We start from the raw sequence: 14,633 nt of genomic DNA on the forward strand, positions 1-14,633 counted from the left end.
CATGGAGACGGATGCGGATTCAAAACTTGTACGATCCGTGCGCTAGAAATTCAGTTGGATGCCTACAACAATGTTGCAATTACTAGGTATTTGGGAAGGTGAAGATTTAAACGATGCGGAAGACGTGTACGAGTCGTACAATTCCATGGATTCGCCAGATTCATAGAATGCCACCGTGTTGGACTTATCACTTGGGACACATGGCACAGATTCTGCCTCTGCAGCACAGATATAAGGCGGGCTGGCCCACAGGGAGCTCACTTGCCTGTACTTCATGCTACTGGACCACATCTCTGCTACCACTGCTGCTGTCTCTGCATCCTCTGGCTACTGCTATGGCACGTACTCTGGAGAGGGCCCTAGCCTTCACTGAGGAGGAGAACCAGGCCCTGCTGGACCGGCTCCTTCCACAGTCCAGCAAGCTGTATGGGAAACCAGGGGAGCAGGTGAGTGTGCAGTCCACTGCCTTCCTAATTGTGCGTGTTGTCTGACTAGCAGTACTAGCAGTGTGTACACCAGTGGCACGCATACTCACTGAGTACGTTCATCCCCCAAAGTGTGTAGGTACATGTAATGAACAGGTGTTCTGCAGCTAAAGTGCATTTGTGCAAGCTAAAACTTAACATGTCAGACATGCAGGGCATTTGTCCATTTCCATGGGTGCACTACCTGTGTAACTCATTTTCCTTTGTGATGCAGACATGTATATCCAACTGTGTGCAGCACAAATATGGGATATGTGTGTTAATGGAATCTTTACTTTGTCATCTCACAGGTTGATGCCCACCAGAAGCAGGAGATATGGCTGACCATCGCCCGGGCAGTTCGATCGGTGGGGGTCTACAAGTGCCGGATCCGCAACTGCCAGAAGAGGTGGCAGGACCTTCGGGGCTGGACCCGGAGGATCGCAAGGGTCCAGTTGAAGCTGTCGTCTCCTTGCAGGAGGGGTGGACACCGGACCCTGACCCCCCACATGCTGAGGATTCTGGCGGTGGTTTTCCCGGACCTGGATGGGCAGCTGAAGGCCAGACAGCAGCAAGGAGGGGGTAAGTCCATGCCTAATCTGTGTACTATGTCTGACATGCTATTTGCAGTCTTTTGGCCTGGTCACACTTCCACATTTCGTAGGTCTTGCAGTCCAGGACTCATGTCCCTCAATTGTGTGATGCACTCTCCTCATCTGATCCACAGGTGTGGACCCTACAGTCTCTGGCTTGTGTCGCTAGGGCACTGTGTCCATGCAGTCAGCTATGCTTCAGGTTCCGGACAGCATCTGTTACCGTGACTCTGTTGTGGGTTTCATGGGTGGGTCAATTGTTTACACAATGCCTGAGATCTGACATGTGATCTGTGTGTTCCCTTGATATGTGTTCCAATTGCTGGTCTGACTCGCCACATGTTCCTGGGGTATTTCAAACACACCCATGCAGCAGGGGACTCCAATTTGTGGGCCTCAGGAGTATGTATATCAAGTGTGTCACACTTACTTAGCCACCTGACTACTGTCCAGGGCTATATACTGTTTCACGTAGACCTGGGCAGTCATGCCTGCTCAAGGGCATTTAGAAACACTCTGTAATCCCACTCCTGTGTATCAACTTACAGGTTGTACTTAGTGACATGTGCCTTCAGGTGTCTGCCTCTGTGTCATTGTGGTGTGGCTTCCTTTTCTGGAGAACTGGGGTGTTCATGAGTTTGAGGGTCAGCAGGACATCTGAGATGTGACTATGAGAGACAAGACCTGTGTGACATATAGGTGTGTGCGATCACTTGAAAGTGCACAATGGTGTATGCAACTGTGAACTTCAGGCGGCTGTGTTTCATGCACAGCAGACTGTGATGTGCTCATGTACAGGGAGTTGTGTTTGCAGAGACTCATATGTCTGTTTTGTATGATGTGGGGTCTTCTGGGTCCGGGATATGTTGTTTGCAGGGGATGGACAAGTGCACTTCTCAGCTGCAGAGTTTCCTTTACCCATGAGCTATGATTGTGACACAGTGCATACTGTTGTTGTCTGGATGCCCTGCCCCTGTGACAGGAGACAGTGATGACTGACTTTCCAGGCATGCCAGTGCCATGGCATTTAACTTGCTATGAGTGATCCTGCATTGGGGTCAAATGTGTTCCATGCACCCCATTGTGGCATTGACTATCAGGACATGAGAACACCATAGTGTGTGTTGCTCGTATGCTTCACAAGCATGTGAAATGAGGCTCTGGCCATCCCTTCATCCTGACACCTGTACTGAGTCAGTGGCAAGAGATGTGGGGGCCGATTCACAGAACTAACTTAAGACAAAATCCTAAACTTACTACTTTTGGTATTCACAGAAGTTAGGATTTTGTCTTAAGTTTGTCTTAAGACAAACTTAAGACAGACTTAAGACAGACTTAAGACAGACTTAAGACAAACTTAAGATAGACTTAAGACAGACTTAAGACAGTCTTAAGACAAACTTAAGACAAACTTAAGACAAAATCCTAACTTAAGTCTGTCTTAAGTCTGTCTTAAGTTTGTCTTAAGTCTGTCTTAAGTCTGTCTTAAGTCTGTCTTAAGTCTGTCTTAAGTTTGTCTTAAGTCTGTCTTAAGTCTGTCTTAAGTTTGTCTTAAGACAAACTTAAGACAAAATCCTAACTTCTGTGAATACCAAAAGTAGTAAGTTTAGGATTTTGTCTTAAGTTAGTTCTGTGAATCGGGCCCGTGATGTGTGTATAGTGACATACTCCTACATGTTCACTTGCAGGTCCAACAAATGTGTAGGTGGTGCATGTCTGCACATTGGGGTATTAGCATCCAACATGCAACAGACATATGGGTGCAAGTCCAGGAAGGGATATGAGTGCCATGGTTGATGGTGAGACCGACAATTGGCTTATTCTAAACAGTGTGAGCACTTTGAGCAGTGTTCAGCTGATGATGCCAGGGCTTTCCCTGTGATGTGCTGTACTCACTGTGGTGTGTGCAGTCAGTGCAGGTGAATGATGTTGTTCTTTTTTTCCTAATTCTATCCAGATAAATCCATGGCCACAGGAGGGGACAGCTCCACGGACCAGGAGGAGCCACAGAGCCTGACTGGGACAGAAGGTGAGGAGTTGAAGGGACCCAGTGGCATGGAGGGCGAGTGGAGCCATACCGAGGAGTCCTCGGCACCATCCACCCAAGCTGAGAGCCACAGCAGCTCGGAGGATGACTCCCTTGTGGAGGCGGGTGTCAGCAGCCACCAAAACCCAGCAAGTGAGGCTGTCCCCGCCACCGCCACCACCATCACCATCACCACCCTCCCATTGTCTCCCATCCCAGAGGTCCATGGAGGCTCCTGTGTTCGGGAGCATGTCTCCCTTGTGCCAGTCACCGCACCCCCTGCACCTTTGTCCCCTGCTGCCCTGAGTGTGGAGTCTGTGGACTTGCTTCGACAGATCCATGTAGGGCAGACATCAATGCTGAATGTCCTCCATGCACACACCAGTCTGTTGACACAACTGATGTCGTTCAAGGAAGGCATTTCATCTGGCATGTCTGCCCTACAGAGGACCAATCAGCCCGTGGCCTCCTCCCTGATGGCAGCAGTGTCCCTCCTCCAACAGTCCCACACCCCTCCTACCCCTGCCCCACCCACGATTCCTAGCTCCCTACCTGTCCCAAGCACACACACACCAGCACATTCAACCAAACCCACAGACACGGGCAGCACACATACACCCAAACCAAGGTCTAGACGTGCACACAAGCAACCTCAGGGGACTGATACAACACTCACTGGGGATGGTTTGCAAACACACACATAGTCATCCACAACCACTCCGCAGTCCTCCGATACCTCTCCCTCCCAGCCCCCTTCCCTTGCCTCACCTGCAACCCCATCTCCCCAGAAGCTCTTCCTCTGTGACCTTGGCCTCTTCCACACTGACCCAGCAGATCCAGCTTACAAGGGGAAGAGGACGTCCCCACACACAGAGGGGAGTGCCCCTCACACCCGGGCACCCTCCCCCAGGCGCAGTCAGACTGAGGTCCCCACCCCCAAGTCCCCCAGAGCCGGAAGAGCAAGACCCACCTCGCCCCGCAGCTCCACGACAAAATCTCCATCCTCCATCCCCCAGGCCACCACTCCACAGGTTCCCCGCCACACCCTGCCCCAGGTTCCCCCACCCACAGATACACCATCCCCAAAATGCTCAGGCCCTCCCCCCCTACCACTTGCTCTTCCACCCCCACCACCCCCGGTCAGACAGGTTGTGCCACTGATGTGGGGACCGTGTCCCCCCCCTCTGTCCTGCCGACCTCAGCTGAACCCCATTCCGCTCCCATTGAGTTAGGCACTGCAGTGGAGTCCACTACAACCCCGTCTGACTTGAGCGCTGCAGTGGGGACCCAGTCCACTACATCTGACCTGCCCACTGCAGTTGTGCCGGCACCCACCCCATCTGACTTGTGCCCCACAGTTGTGACTGCACCCACTACTTCAGTCAGCTCCACTGCAGTTGCCAGTGACTCTCCTGCATCCACCACCCCTTCACTGCCTCCTTCTGCTGAGCCCTGATCCTGTCCCCGCTGTGCCTGGCCTGCCCCTATGTATGCCTCTCCGAGGGGATGCCCCTTTCCTTACCAGTGCAGGCAAGCAACGTGTGACAGTTGTCACTCAAATCACATTGTTGTCATTTGGACATGGACTGGCCATTGGCCTTTGTTTTGAAAGGACTTTGCATTTAAAAATTGCTGAATAAAGCATTTTTCTTTATCCTTGTGAATTTGATTTAGCTGTACATTATGTTGATGATGTTTAGCATGACCTTGCAGTTGTAATGCTGGATTTCCAATGTTGAATACTGAGGTGTTGATGTGAGGTACTCCATGTCATCCTTTGAAGCTAACTGGGTGTGTCATGATTAACAATTTGTGAACATCTCTGTAAACATTTTATTTGCATGGTCACATCTGTGGCTTGCACACATGCACATATGATGTGCTTCCCATTGTTCAATTTGTCTATTTCCCTGACTGTGGGCGCATCTCCACTGGACATGTAGGTGTGGGCATCATTGGTGTAGGAGCAACTGGGTCCTCTGTGCAACTTGCTGGACATATGTATTGAGTAGGTGCAGATGACTTAAGGGACACTCCCGTACCCAGGCTGTTGTGACCAGAGCCTTCATTGTGTGGTAACTGATGGCTGACTGACCAAGTGTTCTGCTGACATGACTGAGACCTGCTGGGACTCTGTTTGGCACAGCTGAGCTTTCACAGGACTTGAGTCCCCTCAAGTAAGTGTGCTGTTCCGTGACATTGCCTGGGCCCATGGTGTGTGTTGTGTGAGCATGTGTGTGTGTGTCCACATCCCTTTTCATACACAGGCAGTGTTCCCTTGATATGTTCCTCTTGTTGATGCTTGCTGAGTTGTACTGTGTTCATCCCACATCTTTGCCATGGGCTACCAGATGTGTGGGTGCATGACACACTACTGTTAATTGGTGTTTCATCATTGGGATTTGTCAGTTCTGAGTGGTGATGATGTGGTCAGACGCAGATGGGACACAGTCGGGGGTCCCCAAGGCACTTATTTGTTCGCAATATCATGTAGTTGTCCCTAGGTGGTACCTTTCAGTGATTGAGACATGTATATGTGTGTGTGACTGCTCCCACTCGTCCGGTTCAGCGCTGCAAGGTTGGCAGGTGTCAGCATGTGTGCCTTGTGGTTCTCCTTGGCTTCTGCATTGTCCTGGGACTGTGGCAGGTATTCCGAAGGTTACGGGAGCTTTGACGTCATGGCCATGTACCGCATACTGTGCAGTAGGTCTGTCATTCACCAGGGTTGTAGACTGTCCTTGTGTGATGAGTCTGTGCACCTTAGTTCCTCCCAACATTACTGTGTTTGTCATGGGTGCATGTGCAATGCCACCTGTCCATGTGGGCTTCACAGATGCACTTTGGTGCAGTTCAGGGTGTGTGGTGTTGAGGGTGGACTGATGTAAATGTTTGCATGGATGGCCCCCTAGCTCCCGTTTGTCCCTGAATGACGGGCCATGCTGAGTGATTTGTGTTTGTGTAGGTGTGATGTACGTTTGTGGCACAGGACACATGTCTGTGTTTCACAGTTTGCACGACATCTACCTTTGTCATTACAGTGGACGTATCATGCATGCTTGTGTCACCCCAATGTATGGTCCCTCGGGGTAGTGCTGTTGTGTGTCAGTCTCTTGCTGTGTTAATTACTGTTCATTCCAGCTTGTGTCACATGTGTCTGTTGTGCTCCCTCTCATTTCATAATGCCTGATTGCCCGCTTAGGGGGGGCCAATGATGGGTTACTTTTGTATGGCAATGTGTCTACATCTGTTTCACTGTGGTTCAGCCCCCCTCATGTGTTCTGTAGTTGCCTGGGGATACTGAGACACACATGTTGTGTCAGATGTGCAGTGTGAGGTTGCCTGTTTGTGTTTGTGCATCTGCACCAGTGCATTGGTATTGCTGTTGTGGGCTATTGTCTGGATGTTGTTTTTGTGATTTTCCCTGCTGTCCCTGTGAGTCATATCACATAATTCTGCACATTCATCCTGTTAGGTCCCATTGCTGCCATGGAATGGGAGTTTGTGACCTGACACCTACAGTCTACACAGGATGTTTTGATTTGTGTGTCTATTTTCGAGATGTGTGTATGCTTTGTGATGGTCACTCCTGCTTTTGTGTCATTGTACACTGTATGCAATGTCAACCCCCATGGGTGGTGCTTGTCTGCACATGGCCGAGAGTATGTTAGGGTTTCAAAGCACTGTTAGCCTCACCACATCTCTGTGGGTATGGGACACAACTTTTACTTTGCCACAAAAGTGTTTCATGTGTTGGGACGAGAAATCACACATGCTGTTTGGCATTTGCAGCTTTGACCATGATGACACTTAACTTTTGGTTACTGTGATGAGGGGGGTTTTAGACCCCATCACCACAATGCTCAACATTTACTGCAGTTTGGGACCACACACTTAACTTTTGTTCTACACAGTGAGGGGTGTTAGTTTTACATTGACACGGTGCTATTGCGATGCTTGCCTTGTGTAGGCCACACATGTGATGGTAGTTACATTGTATGTTCGAAGTCATAATCACTGTTGTGGGCATTTGTCACAGACTACACACTGTTGTCATGATGTTAGGGGGGATGTATTTTGCTGACATACCTAATGTTGGTGTATGATGGATGTGTGGCGCATCACCCATCCTATGGGTGAGGGTGGCAGAGGTGATGGGCAACATAAGCCCTATGAGTGGGGGTGGCAGGAGTGATGGGCAACATAAGCCCTATGAGTGGAGATGGCAGAAGTGATGGGCAACAGGTCCCCTATGAGTTGGGGTGGCAGTAGTGATGGGCAACATTAGCCCTATGGGTGGGGTGGCAGTGGTGATGGGCAACTTAAGCCCTATGAGTGGAGATGGCAGTAGTGATGGGCAACAGGTCCCCTATGAGTTGGGGTGGCAGTAGTGATGGGCAACATAAGCCCAATGGGTGGGGGTGGCAGTGGTGATGGGCAACTTAAGCCCTATGAGTGGGGGTGGCAGGAGTGCTGGGCAACATAAGCCCTATGGGTGGGGGTGGCAGTGGTGATGGGCAACAGGTCCCCTATGAGTGGGGGTGGCAGTAGTGATGGGCAACATAAGCCTTATGGGTGGGGGTGGCAGTGGTGATGGGCAATATAAGCCCTATGGGTGGGGGTGGCAGTGGTGATGGGCAACATAAGCCCTATGAGTGAGAGTGGCTGGAGTGCTGGGCAACTTAAGCCCTATGGGTGGGGGTGGCAGTGGTGATGGGCAACAGGTCCCCTATGAGTGGGGGTGGCAGTAGTGATGGGCAACAGGTCCCCTATGGGTGGGGGTGGCAGGAGTGATGGGCAACATAAGCCCTATGAGTGGAGGTGGCAGGAGTGATGGGCAACATAAGCCCTATGAGTGGGGGTGGCAGTAGTGATGGGCAACAGGTCCCCTGTGAGTCGGGGTGGCAGTAGTGATGGGCAACATAAGCCCTATGAGTGGGGGTAGCAGTAGTGATGGGCAACATAAGCCCTATGGGTGGGGTGGCAGTGGTGATGGGCAACAGGTCCCCTATGAGTGGGGCTGGTAGTGGTGATGGCCATGCAACCCCTATGGTGGCCTATTGCTAGTGGACAGGATATGGATCCTCTGGGTGGGTGTGACATTTGGCGGGTACGTGTTGTTTGTTTGTGTGGTGGGTGCGCCGTCCGCGTCTGTTCCTGATCCGGTCAGAGATGTACAGTACTGGTATGACCTGCGCGATGGGAATCATGATGTGTTAGTCTCGTACACGCTGCTTGTTGCTCCGTCTCATACCCGTGCTAGCTGGTCCGTCTCGTAGCCGTGGATTGTGTTCTGGCGCGAATCGTACCTGATATGCTTCTTTTCCGGATGCTGTGATGTACTGTAAGTAGCGACCCGTCCGGCGCGTATGATTTGCACATCGTACTAGTCCGGCCGGAAACTGCTGTGGATACTGCTTCGGGGCGACTCGGTTCGGCGTTCGGAGGTACGGCTCGGACGGAGAATGAAGCTTGAATCACAGCCTACGTGTCGGTTGGATTTGTGTCAGTTATGCGCATCGTACTTCATCGCCCGGACGGACCGGCTCCAGGTATGAGTCGGTCGCAAGGTAAGGCTACGGACAGCTCTCGGAGAGCTGTCCGACCCGGATCGGAATCGACCCCTCATAGTGAATAATCTATTATTTACTATTAATGAAATAAAGGATGGAGTACAATTAGCTGGAATATGACCCTCACTGTAAGCTGAGGTAAGTAAAAAATACTTTTAAATGTATGTTTTGTTGGTGCTTGCGAGTGAGAGTCTGTTTATGTGAGAGTGAGTGTGTGTATGTGTGAATGTGTGTGTACGTGAGTGAAAGTAAAGGTCAAATGGTGTGTAATGTCACTTCCATTGGTATTTTGGTTAGTTGACATTCTTGTCCTTAACAGTTCTCTTTGCACACCCTTGGTACCCTCTGATCTTCTGCTGCCACCCTATCACACCTCAAGGTGTATCCCCACACAAGGCAGTGGTTGCAGCCCCCACTAGAGATACTGTGGTAGGAAATGCAGTCTTTCTGCCATTGCAGGCAAGTTTAACATTGCTTAGTGTAATTGGGCAAAGCCAGGAATCTTCAACCAGATGTTTGCTTTTGCTAAGGATGCAAAAAGCCCTTGTTCATATTATAACCGCAATGTTCAGGCAGAAGATGGGTAAATTGTGTTTCAACAGGGCCTTGTAATTTGTAATTATCACTAGATCCCTGAGAATGGAGAGAAAACAGCGATTGATCGGGGAGACAGGACATGGATGAGCCGGTTTTGTAATGCTTTTGAGACCTTTCATTATTTTAAGGACATCTGTTTGGCTTGTAGGAGAGAAGTGATCCAAGGTACTTGGGCATACGGTCTGTGGAATCATAAAAGCTACAAATTAGGGGCCAAATGTACAAAGAATTGATTTGCAAAAAGTAGAAGCAAATAATTGTGTACTGATTTCTTGTGAATCCAGTTGAATTTGCAAATCAACCAGTGTACTATTAGGTCAGTTTGCAAAAGTGTATTTGGGATGGTTTGTATTTCGACCTACCTCATTTCCATTATTGAGGTAGGTAGCAAATTGCGACTCACTCCGACTGGATGCCATCACAGGAACGGGGGGGCCAGCTGGAGTCAGCAGACAACTTGGCCGGTGATTGATTTCAAATGAAGAATTTTTGTAATGCAGCCCGCAAGGGAATGCTTTTCCCTTTGCAAATTGGTTGCCATCTCTTTTTGAAAGTCGGTAACCTGCCAATGGTTTGAGACTAAAATTGCGATTGCAGACCATTGAAACATGGCATAACAAATCACTAGTTGTCAGGCAAATTTTTATGCCTTTTCGGAACCCATTTTGTGATTCAGTGACATGTTATCAGTTCACAACATGAGTTTAGTACAATAAAACAAAACATTTTACAGTCACAATCCTTGAGATTTTATGAATTGCAGGATTTGTAACCGCAAAATGTCTTTGTACAGCTGGGCCTAGGGTCCTTTTATCCATAGATACATCCATAAAATTCATTGAATATGTCATAAATAATACAAAACTGTTAAATAGCACCAATAAGCCGGAAGGGGGTAAAACTTCAAGTCCATAGAGATAGATAATACAAAGATTTAAGCCAGTGTTCAAAGAAGAAACAGGAAACAATGTCCACTGCCAATCATTGATGCAGACTAAACAATTGATTAAACCTTAGATGTCTAAACATATACTTAACAAATCAGCGAGTATATGGAAAATACTAAATCATCCTGTATTCATTGATGAAAAAATAAACATGATGGCAAAGGGGTGCAAACTGACAAGCTTCACAATTTGATGATGCTGAAAATCTGTTACAATAGCAAAACTTTTACAAGCAGGTGCAATTTTTCACAAAAAAATATGTACTCACTTTTTTTAAAAAAACATTACCAGCTTTAAGAAGTTTAGAAAGTTGCTAAAGTTATGGAAATACATACAGAAGTTGACAAAGCCCAACTTCTCCAACTTTGATCATCCCTGGCTTGAGTGAGGGCCAATCAGCATCTTGAAGACGGTGCATACTTCAGTAGGTTTGTTTTTCTGCCTCACTCATTTTCTGTGTTGTCCATTATTTGCTCTGTAGAAGAATCTGGTGCGGTTATCATATTTGTGAACCATTTGTTGTCGAATTGGTATTAGCTCTGGTCTTGTGCATGACAACCTGTAGGACCTCATTAAGAGATCATTGGCTTTCTCCATAAGATTGAAATCGGTATTCTACATTAAAGCTTATAAAATTGTGAAACCATTGAAGAAGTTCTGATGCAGGTTTCAGACTTTATTGGAAAGACAGAATAATCAACGTGCATATTGGAATGTAATCGGCAAAGAAATAGGCACAAAAATATCATTACAACTTATCCCAGTACCCCGGGCAGAATGGGAAACATACCTAGCCAATCCATACAAATTAAATACCACCTCAGAAAGGTCTAAAAGCCTGGCCAGCACTCCTGGAGTATATACTTTGGACATCGGAGCAGCAAGTCCCTTTTTAATTGAGCTATATATAAAAGAGGCAAGAACGTCGGGAGCAACGGGAAAGGATCAAAATCCGATTAGGGTCCTCCAAAGTAATCCCAAAGCATGGAGCAAGTTCTTATCTCCCCTCTTTCACCACATTTTTGTAACAGGGGAAATTCCCAAATCTTGGAAGGGGGCATTGTAATCCCAATACATAAGAAGGGCTCAAGGCTGCTTCCCGGTAACTACAGGCAGATAGCTCACCTGGACGCAACAGGAAAGATTTTCGCAGCAGCAGTACTAGATCATCTTAAAGACTGGGCCTTTTCATCAGGTCTAATTCCTTTATACTAAGCCGGGTTCAGACCAAAGCACTCGGTCACTGATAACCTTGCAGTGTTGCAAACCATACTAGACAAATATGTGTCCTCAAAATCTCAGTTCGTGTGCGCTGCTTTCGTCGACTTTACTACTGCATTTGATAGGGTAGACAGAGGAACGCTTTGAAGAAAACTCAGTAAAATGGGTATCCCGGATCACTTACTCCATGTAATATCATCGCTATTTTCCGGGACTTGGTGTCAACTCCAAACAGGGAGGGAGAAGGGTATCACAAGCCCAATACCGACCCCAAATGGCCTTAGACAAGGATGCATTCTTGCTCCCTTATTGTTTTCCCTATATCTCAGCGATCTTCCTGAATGTTTTAAACAGATCTGCAATTTTCCACCTAAAATTGCTCTTCACAAAATTCACACCATGATGTATGCAGACAATGTAATCATTTTAGACCTAACACCAGTTGGCCTGCAAAGGAGTCTGCAAGCAACTCCACAAATACACGGGAGAAAATTACTTAATACCGAATATCACAAAAACAAAAATAGTTCCATTTTCGGGAAGGAAATGGAGTTTCAAATTCAACTGGACTCTAGGGGGGAAACCGCTGGAAGTGGCAAACGAGTATACCTACCTAGGGAGAATCTTTTCAAAATCCCTACAAAACGTGCCTCACATACAGAATCTAAACCGGAAAGTCGACGTCCACATGGGGGCACTCACGTTTATATGCCTCGACCGGTCAAAGACATTTTTCTTCGCTTCTTCAGGTTTATAGTGCCAAGATTCCGCCAGTACTTTCATATGTTCTCGAATACACCACACTAAGTCAATAGAAACATCTAGATCTTAAAGAAGGGAAGATACTACGGAAACTCACAAAGATGTCTCAAGCAGTCCCGGTACAAGCTCTCTGCCTCAAACGTTCACTTGTTAGTTCTTATGCTAGAGGAATCAGTAACATTATTAGATGGGCATATAACCTCCTCCATGCGGAACAAGGAACGCTGCAATCCCTACTTAAAACAGAGACATTCGAACAAGGAACACCGAAATACGTATTCTGTTGGAATGTCTCAACTGCTTTTAAATTATCTAATGTTAATATTAATCTGTTACAATCTTGGACTCCTGCCCAGCTGAATCTCTTTTTAAAACATTTCACTCCAAGACTAAGCTTTGATCTCGATTTTCAGCATTGCGCCAAACTGTCACTACATAAAAAATATGCTGAAACTATGGTCTATAGGAAAACACAACAGTATATTTATTTTAACCTAAAGCATGGTGTCATGCGATCAATTGCATTACTCCCATTTGAGTTACTTCCTCCAAAATCTTTTACCTACAAGTGGCTACCAAAAGAAAAATCTAGTAGTTTCTGTAACTTATGTAATGGTGGGGAGCAAGACTTGGAACATATGTTGTTTACTTGCCCAACTGCGACAGTCGTCGAAGCAAGAAAAAGGTTTCTACAACCAATTCGTATAAAATGTAGAATTAATTCAGTTCAGGACTTGATCTCGCTTTGTAAGGTTCCGCCAAATGAATTTGTATGTTACAATCTATTTAAATTTTTAAAATCTTTTTTAACTTTGTATTAGAACATAAACTTTTATTATCTTATTGTCTAAATTTTAGATATCATGTATCAAATATTTGTTGTTCTCAGTCGAGAACTAAATCAAATAAACTTAAACTTGAGACTTTATTGGAAAGTTGGAAGATGGCAAATATCAAAGAAAGTAAATGTGTGACCAAATACTGAGTTAAGGCATTATGTTGAGTACAGGAAGTTACGAGGGCTGCTGGATTTATGCTGGCCTGCATCACCAAGTGTTACATATAATTATGGATTTATAGCAGTTGCAATTTAATTCACATTTTGCTGCAAAATCTGCAGATTTTAACCACATTTCTCGCTGTAGCAACTAAACCTAAGAAAGCTGCATTTGGAATGCAATACTGTTCCTGCCAATTTTAAAGGTCAATTAGTCACCGTCCACCTGTTCAGTGCTTTTTTATCCACTAAAAATATAAGAGCTTAGCCCACATGTTGTTAATATCCCTATCTTTTGACTAGAGCAGAAAACAAAACAAAAAATACTTGTTTAAATGTAATTCGAGCAATGAATGACTCAGTCTTTGTGGTTTGTTTCATTGTTGGACATGGGTATTTAATTCACAGTTTTCATAAACAATCACTTATAATAAAAGGGAACTTGGAATGCTAGATTCCCAAATCTTTGTATCTCTTTTCAAAACCGGATGCCTTGATTCTGAAAGTGACTCCTAGTGAGAAACTTCAATAATAAATATGCAATGTGCTACACTTCTGCAGGGCTCTTTCTCATTGCAAAAGGGAGATGCCAGGAACCCTTTAAATAGTGAATTCACAGAATATACTGAGAGCGAGATCTCGAACATATGTTTTAAAACATAGGCGGATGTACAGGGTAAAAAGGCATCCCTTTTATTTCAAGAAGTGAGTATATGCGTTGTGCTTAGCGCTACAGTGTATTTGCGTTTCGCATCCTCTCTCGGAGGAAGAGCTGAGCTTACTGGAACATGCTGGGCTGGAAGACGATCTCTCCTCAAACTGTGAGATGACCTTTGTGTGACAAACTGAGCAGTTGACCTATGAGTAGAGTAAGTTTATTTATGAAACCACGGACTCGACTGTTGATGAAACATTAAATCCTATTTGATAAGGCGTTACACACCCAATATTGCGTAAACTTGTGGTGAACTAAATGCTGGACGAATCATACTTTTCATTTTATATGCACGTCACAGAGGAGAAACAGCTATATTTTTTGCCCATCCAAAGACTGGCCTCTTTGCTGGGAATTTGAAGCCGAAATCCGTTTTCAGCTAACCATGATTGCACTGTAGTGAGAGGAATGTGTTGTAGTCATAAGTACTTGGGGGCAGATTTATGAGCCCCTTGCGCCACTTTTGCGTCACTTTTCCCATGTTAAAAGTGACGCAAAAGTGGCGCAAGGGGCTCATAAATCTGCCCCCAATGGTCTGTGTGCTTTAATGTGCCACTGTGCAGAGGCGCAACTAGAGCCAAATTTCGGGGGGGGGGGGGGGGGGGCTAAGAAAACATTTCGGGGAGGGGGGCTGAGTCTTTATGCAATAGGCAGAGTGGAACTGCAGGGGCTCTTAGAAGGGGTGAAACAACAGCGAGGCCTCATTAATTAACATGCAAATGGTCTTTTAAAGACCTGTGA

This window comes from Triturus cristatus, chromosome 1_2 (assembly GCF_964204655.1).
Source record: "Triturus cristatus chromosome 1_2, aTriCri1.1, whole genome shotgun sequence".
Taxonomy (NCBI): domain Eukaryota; kingdom Metazoa; phylum Chordata; class Amphibia; order Caudata; family Salamandridae; genus Triturus; species Triturus cristatus.